The sequence below is a fragment of the Daucus carota genome, chromosome 6, assembly GCF_001625215.2.
Source record: "Daucus carota subsp. sativus chromosome 6, DH1 v3.0, whole genome shotgun sequence".
Lineage (NCBI taxonomy): Eukaryota > Viridiplantae > Streptophyta > Magnoliopsida > Apiales > Apiaceae > Daucus > Daucus carota.
In genome coordinates, this window is record NC_030386.2 from 5,875,651 (window position 1) to 5,882,300 (window position 6,650).

Sequence of the window (6,650 nt, forward strand, 5' to 3'; positions counted from 1 at the left end):
AGTTAGACAAGTGTTTTATGTCGAGGATCCGATTGAAAAGAATGTTCACTATGTCATTAAAAAATTACCGAGAGATTGGTGTGATGCTGATAACCAAAATGCAGTTGAAGATTACAAAAATGCAACTTTTAATGATATTGACTACAATTGCAGAATACAAAGTGAAGTTGGTCATGAGAGCTGCTTTAGAGATGACATCCCGACAACTCATATTCCTTTTCCATCTTAGTATTTAAATAGTTGTAAAATCAGACTTTTGAGTGCATTTGTGTAACTTGGTGTTTATTTAGTTAATATATGGATCATTATCACTGTTTTTTCATTTATTCTTTATTTTTCATTCAAACTGCTGTAATATTCCTTGTCACTGTTGCTTCATTTATACTTTATTTTTCATTCAAACTGCTGTAATATTCTTTATTTCTCACTTTTCTTTATTTATTCTGATATATTCCTTAAGTTTGTGTATTTTTGTGCAAATATGGTTGTACTAATGTTTGTGTTTTTTGTACAGGATGGCAGATAAGGAGATCAATATTAGGTTCAATTACAATGGCCGATTTCAGAAAAGTACTTATGTCGGTGGACAAACTTTCGTTGTAACACGGGTTGAGGTGGACCTATTTTCTTATACAGTGCTTATGGAATATGTGCGAGACTACCTCCGTTACACTGAAGTTGGAGGAGTGTATATGAGCAAAGGAAAGGCTGGTTGGGAGCTTTTGACAGATGACAAAGACTTAATCGGACTCTTAGAAGCCTGCAAAGATGGTGAAGAAATTGAGTTTTTTGTTGACACTATTGTCGACAAGGAAATTGAGCCCATGACTTAGATGCAACCACATGTAGTGGTGCGGCCAAGAAAAAATATAATTGGAGGTATATATATACATACATACATATATATATATATATATATATATATATATATATTTATATATATATATATATATATATATATATATATTTATATATAATGTTTCACCTTCCCTGGCATATATAATGTACATATTATCTTTTTGATTTTACAGTGTCTCCAAAGAAGCTTGTGTCTCCGAAGAAGCCCGTAAAGCATACATTTGTCACAAGACAACAACTCCAGCAGCATAATCAATTACTTAGGAGGTCACCTAGGGGGAGCAAGCGAAATAAGGAAGAACAACTGGAGAAGGAGGAAGAAAGAACAATAGTGAGAAGGAAATTAAATCTTCAAAAGGATACAAGCAGATGCGAAACTACTGGAGAAAACGAGGCTGTTGTACAGGTTTCATTTAAAATTAAGAATTTTTCCTCATTTTCTTAATTTCTAAACATAGTCAAGCCTTGTTAGTTGGATCTATTTTTTGCTGCAGAATCCACCATTGACAAACTATGAGAAAGAAAGACTCGATCGTATGAAACGAAATGAAGGCGTTCTTCAAGCTTATGGGGTTCGTAGACTAGCTGCTAGTCTTAAAGAGGGTGCTGGACAGAATAGCACGATAGAACCCCGTAATTCTAAGGATCCTGATGAGGACGATGAGTACGTTCCTGAAAAAGAGCCTCAAGTTGAGAGTGATGAAGATATATCAGAGATGGAGGTACCATGTATTTGTTTAATTTTTTAATTATAGCAAAATACATTTCCGTCTTTCTAAAATGATTTTCCTGATTTACAATAATGCTTCCACTCCACAAAAGGAATCTTACTTTGAATTTAGCCTGATTGGCCATCCCTTATAGTTTGTTATTATAAATTACGAAAGTTCAGAATATAATGGCTGTTTGTACTTACAAATAAACCTTCTGTGTAGTCAGCTATACTTCACATTTTGAATTTTACGATTTTGTGGGCACTTAAGATAGTGAGTCCAGACCAGCATGTGCCTTTTCGACCTAAAACAAGGATATACATATATATATATAGAGAGAGAGACCAAAACTAAGTATAGTAAGAATGTTGAAAATTGTCTAAGTGTTACAATAGGTTTGTTATTTACCTGTTCAGCAACCATTGCACTAAGTTGTGCATCATTAGCCTGACATAAAATCCTATGGTGTCAAATTCCTTGACGATGAAAGATATCATAAAGCGCTTCTGTATAATGCACTCATCGCCTTACTGTAGTATGACAATAATTATTAAATTACATGCCAGAACTAAAAGTTAAACTTAAGGTCATATAAAAAGGCTCACTACACCAAGTATGGCCTATTGCAATGCTAAGAAAATGTAATATTAGGCCCAAAAAATGTTACAATATACTCTAATGTAACATATTTGCCAAAAACCAGCGTTGCGTTTACTGCCGTTGCAATAGACCCCTATAGTAATTTTTTTGTACTTGTTGCAACATTTAGAATGTATTACAATAGCAATTTTATTATAACACTTTTTAATGTTATAGTAACACAATTATTGTGTTACAATAATCTATGGCAACACTTATTCGTAACACTATTTAGGGTAGATATGTTACAAAGTTGCAACGTTTTCATAACCTATTGCAACATTATTTTTACGTTTAGTTGCTCTCCATACTTGCAACATTTAGTTGCAACGTTTGATCCATTTTTATTATTCCATATTGCAATATCATGTTTGCAATTTGAATATACCATTACCAAATTATATCAGACCAAAAATCACATATAAGATTTCCTTTATTACAATTTACTAAAATTAAATAAGAAAGAAATAAAATAATGAAAAAGAAATCCCGTCAGTTTTTTACACGGCAAATCCCAGTTATAATGATTTCATATACATTATCTATAATGACTTGTGCACGTTCTTCGGCCTTTGGTGGTTCTACAGGAGATAGTGGCTCCACAGGTTTTTCATGCAAAGTATATCTTGTTTTGGGGTTGAGGTCCAAAAGAGAGATCTCCACATCTTGGTTTGCAAGTGAATTAACTATAGCCATCTTGTTGTCTCCCACAGTTCCATTGACAGTTCCTGGCATCAAACATAACAGATAATAAGAGCAGGACAAACAACTACATCCTTAATTATTGCAATAAACAAACAACTGCATCCTTAATTATTGCAATAAACAATAAAAATGCACAAAAAACTTGTTGCTACTACATATGTTTATTTTATAATCCACAACAAACTAGTACTTTAATTTGAGATAAAAATTGCTATATCATGAATTAAGATAAAACAGAATCCTAGTTTACTTACTATAGGTTTACCGGTTACCACTGCTGGCGAGTAGCCATGAAACTTCGAGTATTCATCTAGTATCCATGCCATTGTCTGTTTGGCCATAGGGAAACAAAAAGATAAATTTCAACAACTATATACCTTGACCAATATCAGCTAGTTGCTAATTAGTTTTACTACATTATATGAATATCTATATACACAGTTTGCTAAGACTAATTCTGCAGACATGTGGATTTGTTCCCATATCAGGTGCAGGAACATCTGTATGGTTACCAATCAGGTCGTGTATCTTCTACCATAAATACTCAATTCAACCTGGATTAAATCCTATCCCTCCTTTAGCTCCACCATAAGGTATGTTAGCTACTGTTGTTTCCCAAGTCATCAGTTGTGCTAATGCAGTCACTTCATCAGGATCAACCTAGAAACGTCCATCAACCAAGTTATTTTCGGGTATACAACCCAAATAAATTCTACTTTCTATATGATGATCCTTATACTTATGATAGTTGGTACCACAGAAGCAGTTTCACAAATCATTCAACTACAAAGCAATTTTATCTTTAATGTTGAAAGCAAGAACTTTAATTAATAAACAGAGTGGCCGAAAGAGAGAACAAATATAAGACCGGGAACACGCAGGTAATGACCTCCATGGATCAACCATATAGAATGCAACCAACTAAACAATTACAGTCAACACATGAGCACAACTTGTACAATATATCAGAAATGTACAGCTTGTAATCAAATGGAAAACCAAAACATTATGGTACTCAGAAGATACAAATACCAGACTATGCATATATTGTATTAATATTAGATCACCCAAGGTGTACATGTTACGGATGACTAGTCATAGCAATTTTGTAGTCAATTTATATCTCTGATCAACATTGAGACACAACTATGACATCACGTAAAAAAGAATACTAAACGTAGCTAGGAAGTTGTTCATCAGAGGGAACAAAGCTGAATATGAAACGCTATAATATATCCTTTTTTAAATTCCTACTTTGGTGTAAAAAAACATATATAAAGATCTTATTAGAAGCAATCTGAGAGAGAATTAGAAGATAACATGGACAAAACTGAATTAAAATAGCATTATAGAATGATATCATAAGGTTAAGAAGCAATCCATATCCTGAACAAAATTTCTAGCAAAAGTATCAATTAAAAAGGTTGCCAATAAATAAATAGACAATTGCACTTAGAATTGTAGACCAAATAGAGACAGGATACACAACAAAAGGAATATCTAGACAAGCACTCTGTTGCACAAAGATTGCCCATGTTAACCCCCTGAAAATTTAAAAAATATATATGCGTCTAAAGAAAAATTTAAAGACAAAAAATAATGTTAATCAACACTATGACATATTAGATTTTTTCCAGGGACCATATCTTAGCTCCTGTATATAATATCTTAACCTTTTCTCAATATATATAAAAATGCAGAGCTTGTTCAAGTGTTCAAAACACGCACTAACACTATGGCACACACAAACTACTAGCACAATAGAATAGCATATGCACGACCATATATATTATAATCAATAAAAACCAACTGGAGCTTTCAATTGATAGACAGGACCTTTCAATTAATAGACATAGATGAACTTATTGTCGGTGTATGGACACATAAGAAAAATATCCTACGAGCATCTCCGTTTTTCTTCTCTAATAATCTGACACTACTTATTCTCTTTCGCAACCTGAGATGAAGAAACACTAGCTTGCCATATCATTAGAGTAAATTCCTCTTCTGTATCATTACAAAAAATCAAAAACATTAATTATCTCAAAAAATCAATACAAACCGAACATAATCCAAATACAATTAGTAATTTACCTCTAATAAAAGCTTTAACAGAATCAATTAAAACTATAATCAGTTTTGGGGTTTTGATCAAATTATTGACCTAATCAATTTAGAATTTTCTGATAGGTGCGGGAGATGGGAGAAAGAAGAGGAGTAGGCGCGAGAGAAACTAGCGAGAAAGAAGAGTATTAAGTGCGAGAGAGATGAGCGGAGAGAGACAGGAAGAGGGGAGAGGAGAGAACAAGAGAGATGTTTAGTTGTATTAAAATTTTTTATTTGGTGTAAAAGAGTTTTGATACTAAAAGTTTTGGCCCCAATATTTGGCAGCCCGCCAAGCAAAAAAAATTGAAATCCCGCCCAAATTTTAGTCAAATTTGTTGCAATCGATTGCAACACATTTTAAAGTATTACGATTGATCTAAAATTTATTTTTGGCACTTTTGTCTGTAACACTTTCGTATTTTATGCAACATTTTTCAAAATATTGCTAAAGACTCATAAATTATTAGTCTATTGTAACATTTTATGCAACACAAATGCATGTTGGGCTTGCAATAGCCCATATTTGGTGTAGTGGCTATGCCTGACAAGGGTGTGGATGGGAGCCAGATTCGTACTTTTATGATAATCAGGATTCTTGGAAATGTATCTGAAATTAGACACGGGGCCGAGGACTCAGGAATTAAGCTTAATGCGAGTAAAAGTTTATAGAGACTGATTTATTTTACATTCATAAAAGTAGCGTCTATTGCACATAAATCACATACAATTAATTACATGTTATATTATAGTATAAAACTAATAAAATAACATCAAAACAAGTCAATCATGGACCTTGATCTCTATAAACAAGTTGCAAGACCTTCATGTTCATTTGATACAATTAATCACTTTGTATATTTTCAAATTTAGAGATAAAATGATAATAATGATACAATTGCATGATTACAGAGAAAAAGAGTTGCCAAGGCAAATAAGACATGGGTGGGACGTAGGACTCGTGCACAAGCAAAAGCACAAGAGCCTGCTGACATTGAAAGAGAATCGACACATGACGCCACTCCCGTCAGGAACAAAGGGAAGAAAGCTGCAGTTGAGAAGGAGGTGACAAGTTCTTATCGTGCACCTACTGTAAAACCAACTTGTTCCAAATTGTTGAACAAGGCAGTCAATGGAGTACCTCCCGGTTCGATAAATGCTTATCTAGCACTGCGGGGACAACATAAATTGAGTACTGCACCTCAATTACAAGAGGATGATGTTCCTGAACTTAATGTGGACCAAGCTACAGATGAGGAGGAAGCTGTTAAAGGTACTGTGTACATGCATTTTTACTCTATTTAATTAGCCTGGGAATCTGGATTTATTGATCTACCTCGTGTTTTCATTTTTAATGCATTCTTTGTTTTTTGTTTCCTATTTCACTATGAGCCGTAGTGAATTAATATAATTTAAATATAAATATGTTCCTCTGACAGTAATTAAGAAATTGACTTTATGCTCCATTTTTACTCTATTTAATTAGCCTGGCAATCTGGATTTATTGATCTACCTCGTGTTTCCATTTTTAATGCATTCTTTGTTTTTTGTTTCCTATTTCACTATGAGCCGTAGTGAATTAATTTTTTTTTATTTGTTCTGTGCATGGAATATGATATACTAGCTCCTAGA

General features: G+C 33.3%; 1 long non-coding RNA gene across 2 annotated transcripts; it reads right to left on the reverse strand.

Moving 5' to 3' along the window:
- Positions 1-2,625: 2,625 nt before the first annotated feature.
- LOC108225393 (uncharacterized) lies at positions 2,626-5,247 on the reverse strand. 2 transcript variants are annotated; one of them, XR_001807589.2, is made up of 5 exons: positions 5,010-5,247; positions 4,752-4,922; positions 3,470-3,575; positions 3,170-3,244; positions 2,626-2,938 (listed from the first exon to the last, which is right to left on the reverse strand). It is a non-coding gene; the product is annotated as an uncharacterized LOC108225393 (long non-coding RNA). The 2 variants fall into 2 exon arrangements; XR_001807588.2 differs by having other exon boundaries at positions 3,170-3,575.
- Between the last annotated feature and the right edge of the window lie 1,403 nt (positions 5,248-6,650).